This window comes from Xiphophorus couchianus, chromosome 21, assembly GCF_001444195.1.
Source record: "Xiphophorus couchianus chromosome 21, X_couchianus-1.0, whole genome shotgun sequence".
Lineage (NCBI taxonomy): Eukaryota > Metazoa > Chordata > Actinopteri > Cyprinodontiformes > Poeciliidae > Xiphophorus > Xiphophorus couchianus.
Window position 1 is genome coordinate 18,618,506 of NC_040248.1, and position 10,089 is coordinate 18,628,594.

Here is a 10,089-nt window from a genome sequence, read left to right on the forward strand (position 1 = left end):
TATATATATATATTCATATAAATTACATATATATATATATATATATAATAATAAGTATATATATATAATATTTATATATATAAATATTATTTATATATATATATATATATATATATATATATATATATATATATATATATATATATAATATTTATATATATAATATTTATATATATAAATATTATTTATATATTTATTTCAGGTTGTTTTTTTTCGAAAACATTTTTTCCGAAAACTGTTTATTGGTTGCCATGGCAACGAGTCTGTATGAAGCTGACAGATTGACATAAAAACATAATATAACGACCTGTTTTTCTACATTTTTCTCCTGGACAAATTGCATCATTTGTTCATAGAACGTGGCAATATTCAGATCAATCATCAAATAGGATGAAATATTTCATAAAGCATAAAGAGCCAAAGTTTGTTCAATTTTAAACCACGGCTCCTGCTAAGTAAAATTAAATTATGGGCCATTATAAAGAGAAATTGGCTTTTTTCTCTCTTGTTTCTAGAACTGACAGAAACCAAACTATAGATTTATTATCAGAGATAAAATATATTTTACATATCCAAACATCAGCATCTCAGCTTTAAGCCACATTTTATAGAATCCAATAATAACTAAATAAAGAGTTAACTGCCCCAACCAGACCCAAAAAAGGTTTTGCGTCTTTATTATTTGCTATATTAAAGACACATCATATCTTAATTTATTGAATAAGCTTGTCTGGCATTCTCATGTAAGTTTTCTCTTTATTCTTAGCAGTAGAAAAGAAAAGGTCGTCCAGTGACTGTGGGTGCATCAGCACTCTAACCCCCCTTCATTCCCACCAACTTGCAACACAAAGTTACACCCTTAGCCTCAAAACTTCTTTTCCTGAATAGTCAAAATAATCGAGGCACCAAGAGAAAAACTTTGCATCCAATCCAATCATCAATCCATTCATCCAATTATCCAATTGATAGTTGTTACCGTCCCTCATCCTGAGCAGTAAGTAGAGAGGAACAACTCCCTTTTAACAGGAAGACACTCCAGCTTAGAGAGACTGATCATATTCTATGACCTGTTCAAAATTAAGACCACTAAGAAAACAGAAAATATAGAAACATTAGGACTGGAAGCCATTTTATGAGGCCATGTAAGGAGTGTGTGCTAAAAAGAAACGCATTAAGAATCTGAACTAGATAAGTTCATATTCTTTGTATCTCTAACAGTCAGTGAGTGAGACACAGAGGTCAAATTAAGAGACCAATGAACCAAATCACTTTTTTTCCCGAAGGTAGGAAAAACCGGAGCACCCGGAGAAAACCTATGCATTTACTTTAAAGAGTGTGTCCATTTAAAGAATGTCTCCAGCAGTTAGTGAACGAGAGACAAAGGTCAATTTAAAAGGCACCAATTAACCTAATCACTTTTTTCCAGAAGGTAGGAAAAACCGGAGCACCCGGAGAAAACCTTTGCATTTAGTTTTGTACAGGTTAGTACAAGTTATTTATTAAGGAGTTAATCTAAAGTTGATTAGATTAAATCAGAAAATTATGGTTTTGGCCAAATTGCAAGAATAAATAAAAGTCTAGTCATCATTAGTTAATGATTGGAACCGTCCGTCCATCCATCCATCCATCCGTCCGTCCATCCAGGGGTAGCAGCCTATAAGTAAGGAGGAACTGATTCCTTCTCCTCAGCCTCTTGGTCCAGGAGTTCCCAGATCAGTTGCCTTTAACCTCTTAATGAGGGAACTTTAGCGATCTCATCGGGTCACTCCGCCTGGTTGCCCGCTACCTTCTCTCCTCTCAGTTTCCTGGACAATACGCTTCCTGCGTGCCGGTGTGAATGATGTGATTTCAGGCTTCATTGTGCTAGGGGGCGCTGGCTTTCTCTGATTGAACTTTTCCTGTGATACCATCTTGTCATCTTTAAAATCTGGCAATAACCTGCCTTCACCCAGAGGCAAAGTTCTCCGACAACGTGCAAACCTTTGGTCAATCGGTGGTAGAAATTTTTCTTGTTTATCGCTTTGCTGTTCAATTATGCTTTCATGTTTAGGTTTTTCCACAGCAATATAATTTTCTACCTTTGCCTCTTCGCTCTTCATGGATTCCTTCAAATCCTCCTGTTCCTTCTGCAAATCCTCGTGTTTCTTCTGCAAATCCTCGTGATTCTTCTTCTCCCTGTAGTACTTGTTCTTACACTGATTCACTTGTTCCGTGAGTTTTTTAATATAATCTTGATCCTGATCCCTGTTTTCTGTTAGTGCCTGTATTTCACCATTTAACGCTTTAATTTCGTCCTTCATCTTTCTCACATCCGATTCAAAACGTTTTTTCTCATTCCTGTCTTCTTGCTGTTGATGTAAAGCTTTGTGGTGTCGTAAGGCTAAGAGCTCAGACTGGTTCTCTGCATGTTCCTTCTGCAGTTCATTCATCTCTTGTTCTTTCTTCATCATATGATTTACTAATCTCCTGCGTCTCAGTTTTTCCTCCATAAATGCTGGTCCACATAACGTCAGCTGAGCTAAAAGCTGTTGATCAGGTTTTATAATCACTTTCTCTGCTGGAGGTTTTGAAAATTTCTTCAAAAGAGCTTTCTTTTCCTCCGCTGCTTTGTCCAACTGCCTTTCTAGATGCTCTATTTTGCCCTCAAGTCGTGTGGATCTGTCTCTGTGGTGTGTAACCTCCTTCTTCAAAATGCCGATATCGTTCATTTTCTGGAACAGCTCAAACTCCAGTCTCTTCACTTCATCTTGATATCTCTCAATTGTCTTTTGGTCCGCTGTGCATCGAGACTCCACTGCATCTATTCCTTTCGAAATATTATCCACCTCCTGTCTTGATTCCCTCTTGAGTTTAGTTAAAGACGTTTGCAACTCTTTGACTTTCTTTTGGTAGCTATCATTGTCAGCCCTCAACTGATTCCTGTGGGAAATATGGTTCTCGATCTCTCGTTGTAACTTTGGGATTGTCTTCTCTTTCAGGTTCCTGTTTTGTCGGTTAGACTCCTTTAGCTCTTGAGTGAGCGAATCATTATTTGTATTTAGATGCTCAATTTGTTCCTGAGCTATTCCCAACTGTTTTTCCAATTCATCCTCCCTTCCCAGCATTGCACCAATGTCTTTCATCCTTTGTATCCAATCCAGGACCACAAAGGCCAATTCCTCTCTAGTCATTTGGTTGACTTCGTCTTTGTTTAATGCATGAGGTGTAACTGCCGACATGTTGACTGTTCGATCGATCTATCAGAAAAGCTACGAAAAAATTCAATGTTAAATCCACTGTGGAAAAACCAACGTCCGAGCTGCTGCTTGACTTCTGCAAGTTTGATTCAGATATTCAGATATTCAAGGCATCTGTTCCTTATGATGTCATAAGGGACAGATCATTATGTCCCTTATGACATCATAACACTTTGACATCATCAGATTACATTAGTGGAATAATGTCATGTATGCCATGTTGCCAGGCAACAGCAAAGCCAGCTCACTTCCCACCATATTCCTGGGAGGCTTACTGTGTGTAACAGGTGTCACCATTAGGTGGCGCTCCCTCCACAGCCTGAGCCTCCATAAAAGGGAAGCTGGGAGGGTGGTGGCCAAGTGTCAATTTCCTGTGTGTGTGACCAGGTGTGTGTTTGCTGGCTGTGGCAGGTTTGGAGGAAAACGGTTTTAAATTGATCCTCTTAAATAAGTTTGTCCTGATGTGGTGATTTTATACAGGGCCGCATTATAAAAACGGTGGCAGCGTTACCTGGGCGTGTGGTTGTTCCACATACATTTGTCTCTTTTAATCAGATTGAATTGTATGTTGTTGTTTTTTTATATTGCTTATATAACGGTCGTAAAACAGCCGTTATAGAGAGTTTGCTACATGGATCTAAACCTCGATCCACTCCCCGACCCAACCTTGTTAAGGATTACGGTGGTATCCTGACGTGTTGTGTTATCACCAATTTTGTCTGATTTGAAGAAGGTGGGGGGGCCAACTTCACTCAGGTAACCAGATCAGTGCGCTGAATGCTGCGCTGTAGAAATTTATTTTGAAACATAATTTTCACGCGCAACATTAAACATATCTGCTTCAAATGGGATTTATAGTAAAGTTTTGAAGACCGTTTTGTCACACAAGTAGCATTTTTCAACAGGCATCAACACAGCCACCTACAACTTAGAAACATAGGTTTCAACCAGTTAATTTAGCCACCAGTTCATCTATAACACCGGTCCGGAAACAGAGAAACGTTTAAAAACAGGTTGGAACCAGTTTGGTAGAAAGAGTTAAAACTCACCCGACTGACCGCTGAAGTTTGGACCGCTAGATTCAGTCCAGGACTCAAGGGAACTATTTCCACTTCCGGTTTCTGACCAACAGCTGTTTCTGTGTCCGCATGCGCAGGGTCTCTGCAGGTGAGGCGTCCAGGTGTTCAATGAGGATCAGCTGAAGGAGAGGAACAAAGCAGAGGTAGGAGAACGGCTTCAAGAATGCTGAGAGTTCACAGATAAAACTGCTCCCAAATACCAGCCTTAGAAATTCAGCGTTTGTTCAGACCGCACAGGGTGGGACTGGTCCTGGTCCTGTTGGGTTCCAGCTCAGGAAGGAGCTAAAGGCAAAGAAACTGCAGAGAAAATATCTAAAATGGCTTCGGAGGGATAAGAACAGTTACCATTCCTTCTGGGAGAGGGGAGGAAAAAAAAAAAATCTTTTTTAAAGAGTAAAGAAATGGCAGCCTTATAGCCAATCAAGTGTGAGGATATGATCACACCTTAGGGATTTCTGTGTCCTACAGAACCCCATGCAATATCTCTTTGCATTTTTAATGGTTCTCCGTACATTGGCTTTTAATGTCTTATACTCAGTCAGATTCTGTTATTTTTTTTAAATAATTTCTAAACGTAATTGCTTCTATTGCTTAGTTATTTATTAATATTATTTTTGTAATAATGTATTTGGAAGTAAAGCACTGGCGGAATACCACAACATTTTCTAAGTAATATTTCTAATTGCTTAAAGAAGTAATTATTTTAATCCCAAATTCTTCCCTGCGAAATAAGTGCATGCATTTCAATCATTAGACCTCCTTAGCACATTATATTTATGAATTGTTTCATTTTATATTGCTTATGTTCATGAAAATGTTGGTTTTAAACAAATTTTAATCCTAAATTTAAAGTCTATATAATAGTAAGTCATCCTCATATAAAAATCTAAATAAAATTTAATATAATCTCATCCTCTTTGATTTTAATACAACCCATGTTATGTTATAATCAACAAGTCAAATTTTAATGTTGCTCCATCTGATTCTAATGCACTATTCATGTGTAGATTCATTTATTGTCTTATGCCCACTGCAAAGACAAAATATTGCCAAGTATTTTTGTCTACTTCTAGTTTAAACATTTGAAATAAGACACAACTAACTTACAAGTAACTTTTCAACAAGATATCGGAGCTTTTTTAAGTAAATAATTCCTACATTTTGATTAGAAAAAAAAGTGTCATTTCCACTGGCAGATCATTTCACCAAGACATTTTCCCCAGGTAATCTGACAGTGGAACTGCTACTTTTTTTATATCAATATTAAGGAATTGACTTAAAACTAACTTTTATATCGTGCTGGAAAGTCGTAAGTTAGTTTAGCCTTAATTCAAGTGTACTCCGATAGTTGCACTTGAAAATAGACCTAAAATACCAAAAACATATGCATTCCTCTTGTAGCAGAGGTCTGGGACAAAAAAAATCTGGAGCGTTTTGTTTTTCTCCCCCACTCCAATAGTGGAGAACGTGATGGTGCCGTGAGAGGCTCATACACCAACCTCACATTCAGAGAGCAGACGACGAGATAAGGCAGCTGGCGTCTTTTCGTTACACACTGTCATAAATCTGTCATTCACAATGAACCGGAGGTCAGGTGTTGGCATTTTAATGCTTCTTGTCACCTTACATGTTCATCCAAAACACATGAATCACTTCGGCTCCGAGCGTTTACACCAGGGGTGTCAAACTCCAGTCCTCAAGGGCCGGTGTCCTGCAACTTTAGATGTGCCTCTGCTGCACCACACCTGAACAGAATAATTAGGTCATTAGCAAGGCTCTGGAGAACTGATCTACACAAGGAGGAGGTAATTAATCCATTTCTTTCCAGTGTTTTGTACCTGTGGCACATCTAAAAATTGCAGGACAGCGGCCCTCGAGGCCTGGAGTTTGAGACCTGTGACTGAAGAGACAAAAGGCCCATGCTTCCTGTATGTTGAGCTGCGAATAACTGACTCCTCTCCTGCTTGCATCGGTGTGAAAGCAAACACAAACTGATTTTCTGAAGCCTGTGGAGATGACCTTGACGTTAGGCCTGGAAAACCGTCAGCCTGGGAATACTGAGACTCAGGACCAATGTCACGCATCATGTCTGGTGCGTGACATAATAACTACCGTACAAAACAAAACTAGAATAAACAACAAGGAGTAGATTTATTGACAAAGTCAGAGTTGACATATTGGAAATTTTTGTGTTTTTTTTTTTTTTTTTTTAAATGCATTTTCAATTTTAAACATCACGTAACTACAAAGTTGACCAGATATGAAAGTTCCAATACGGTAGCTTTTGTGCAACTGTTTTATTTTTGTTTTATACTTTCTGCAACACATAGGACCATAAGATGGGAGATGTGCAGCATATACTGACAGGATAACTTACTGAGCAATAATAACCGTTTAAATCAGAAACAGTCAGATTTCTTTGAGTGAATTCTAGTTTGTGAGGTGGTCTTAAGGGATATATGTGTGTTTATGTACAGGTAGTATATACTGTGAAGTCCATATTCATAAGGTTTTTACATTTAAGGTTGAAAACTACAGAACTACAATAACCTCCACAAAAGCCCAAAGTAGTGAGTATGTGGCCTCTCAAGATGACCCAGAAACTTGTAGTTCAGACCTGCAACCTCAGTCTAATGATGTGAGTATTTTTTCTATTGTAAATATCATATCATAATGGTCAAGATCATATTAAAATCTAAATTATTTTCTAACCCTCATGTTGAATGTTGTCACAAATAAAACAAATAAAACCAACATAGTTGAAGACACACACAGTGCTGCTGTCGTCTGAAAGAAAGTGTGCCATAGTGATGTCTAAGTGATGGGTGATGTCCATCTCTCTGTCTTTAGGATCATTGCTATGCTTTGCCAGCTTCTCTTACCGCTGTCACTGCAAAACATAAGATAGCGTTGGCAAGAGTGGAATATCTGGAGCGGGACAAGAAAAACACCATGGCCAGAGAGAAGAGGGCAAAGACCACAGCAAAGTCACTTTTGGGGGAATTGAGTGAAAAAAATCTCATTACTGAAGAACTCAAAGAACGGCTTGAATTCTACTCTGGTAATTCAAAATTAATTCCTCAAAATTTGTGTACATTTTCTTGTATGTTTATTTTTCCTCCTGAGCTACATCAGAAGAAGAGTTTATATTTTTTCCTCTTAAATTGTCAGATCTACAACTAGAGTTTATGGAGAAAAAGGGCCATGAATACTCCAACGAATATAGAGAGTTTGCCCTCACACTTCATCTCCATGGCCCAAAGGCATACAAATACCTTAGAGAGAAGCGAAGATTTCCCCTCCCACATCCGCACACATTACAAAGGTAGCCTTAATATTCCCCAAAATTTTTTTTAATTTTATTTAACCTTTTAATATTGCAAACATGTTAAATATTGATGCTCCTCCTACTTTTTACAGGTGGTTGTGTTCAGTAGATGACAGGCCTGGCTTGAACAAGATGATGCTGGACATGCTGGAGAGAAAATGCCAGGAAGACCATGCTAAATATGGATTTGTTGCACTCATTTTGGATGCAATGGCAATCAGAAAACATGTGCAATATAATCTACATACACAGTCACTGTCTGGCTTCGTGGACCTGGGGGATGGAAACAATGATACTGAGGTTGCTACTGAGGCTCTTATGTTTATGGTGGTTGGCCTCCAAGGGCATTGGAAGGCTCCCATTGCGTACTACCTGACGGCGTCTCTGTCACCAGACACACAAAAGGTACTTGTCAGTCATGCTTTAGAGGAGCTGCATGCTCGAGGAATTTGGGTGCTATGTATAACAATGGATGGGCATGCTACCAACATCAGCATGTGTAACCAACTTGGGTGTGAACTGAAGGGAAACCCACAAGAACCCCTGAAAACCAATTTCCCACATCCAGTTACTGGAGAGAAAGTATTTGTAATGATGGATCCATGGCAATGTAATGATGGACTGGCAATGTGGCAGCACAAGACAACACCGTGTCCCTGTCTGCTGTTGAAATGTCCTCTCCTGAATCTAATGAAGAGCATCCCTGTCCTTTTGCTAGGATTTCAGCCATTCTGGACGACCACAGCTATCTTCCGACCAAGTTTGGTGGTCTGGTAGAAAATGCCTTGGTTTACATATCTGGATTTGTTGTGAGGCAGATTCTGCGTAAACTAACCTGTGACCCATGTCGAGTCAGTTTGATTCAAGATGCCACACCGTCTTCATTTGATGAGAACTACCATCTTCTGACTTTGAAAAATAATGGCGGGTTAGTGATTCCCTCACAAGGCGTAGTGAAGGTGGTGAGAGCTGCAGAGAGGGTGATTCGTGGTGCTTCACCAAACCATCCTCCTAAGCTGTCCGCCGTCACATACATAGTCCGTGAAGACATTGGAACAGAAGATGTTTTCCAGCTTGGGGAACACACTCAGGAGACACAATTTGGCATTGACAATCACCATTCTGACTTGCTGTCATTGGTTGTGTCTGTGTTTCTGAAGATAAGGATGCACCACATTGCAAAAGTCACATGTCTTGGTTTGCAGAAAGGCAACACCAGAAAAAAGCTCTGCAAAACTGTCCTATTTCAAGGCTATTAGATTGTGTAAAAATGTAATGAATATGTAAATACTGTCACAACAGATAAGTATGCATGTGTGTATGTGTGTATATATGAGATTATCGGAATATATACATAATGTGTGTGAATAAATTGCATCTTTGGTTGTATCTTGCAAAACATGTCATACTTTAAAACATTGTATTCCACCAAAATTATTTAAATATGCTAAACTATACGTTCCTATACATGCAATTTTAATAGCTGTATGCCTAAAATTTAATTATGTGACAATGTGATTACTGTTCAGCGTGTTATGATCTATTAAATGCGCTGATCCTTTATTGTGCCTGCCAAATATATAAGGCTGAGTGGAGTGGTATACCGCTCCAAGATGGCCGCCCTAAATCTCGTCAGCTCCAATAGGCGAGAGCGGCCCATGAGGCGTCTATCCATATATTATGTCTATGGCTAATGCTATATCCACCGGAAGTTGTCGAACCCCACATCCGCTTTAAAACCCGGAAGTGTGAAAAAGGTCTGACTAGTTAAACTTAGTGTTTGGGTTTTTTTGTACCCTTCCAGGGGGTCTTTTTATGGGCTCTAGAGTCCCTTTTTACAAAGTAGGCTGACAGGAGAGGAGGGAAGACATGCGGTAAACGTCACCGGGTCCGGGAGTCGAACCCACGACAGCCGCCTCCAAATGTGGGTGGCGCTAACCCCTGCCACCACGGTACGCCCAAACTTAGTGTTGATGTGTGTATGACAGGCGTTTCTATCGGACAGTTAGAAATAACAGCTCGGGAGTTAGTTAGGTTAGCTAACTTAACGGTTGAAATCAAATGAAAACCGCGTATTTATGTCTACTGTCATAAATACTGTCACTTCTGTACAGTCAAAAGTGATGCCGTTGACTGTACTGTCAACCAGTGGCGTGTCTAGGCCCGTTAGGGGCGCTTTAGCACAGGTTGCCACCCTTCCCGTAAAATACGCAGTCGTCCCATATTTGGCCGTTAAATCGTATTGAACCGATACATAACTGCTGTTAGCAGTTATCTGGCTTTCCCTCGACACGAGCTATATATATATATATATATATATATAAAAGAGCTAGCTTCAGTTATTACCTGCTGTATAATGGCATTGTCAGGCTGTGTCAGCTGTAACAGGATTTGCTCGAGCTCTTCTATCGTCTTCATAGTTGCAATGAAAGTCCACTTGCTCTTT

The 10,089-nt window shown here is 39.2% G+C and overlaps 1 long non-coding RNA gene across 1 annotated transcript; it reads left to right on the plus strand.

The window, feature by feature from the left end:
- The first annotated feature begins 6,767 nt into the window (after positions 1–6,767).
- On the plus strand, positions 6,768–8,242 carry LOC114136397 (uncharacterized). The gene is made up of 4 exons (XR_003593781.1): positions 6,768–6,953; positions 7,166–7,376; positions 7,487–7,640; positions 7,736–8,242. It is a non-coding gene; the product is annotated as an uncharacterized LOC114136397 (long non-coding RNA).
- Positions 8,243–10,089: the final 1,847 nt, after the last annotated feature.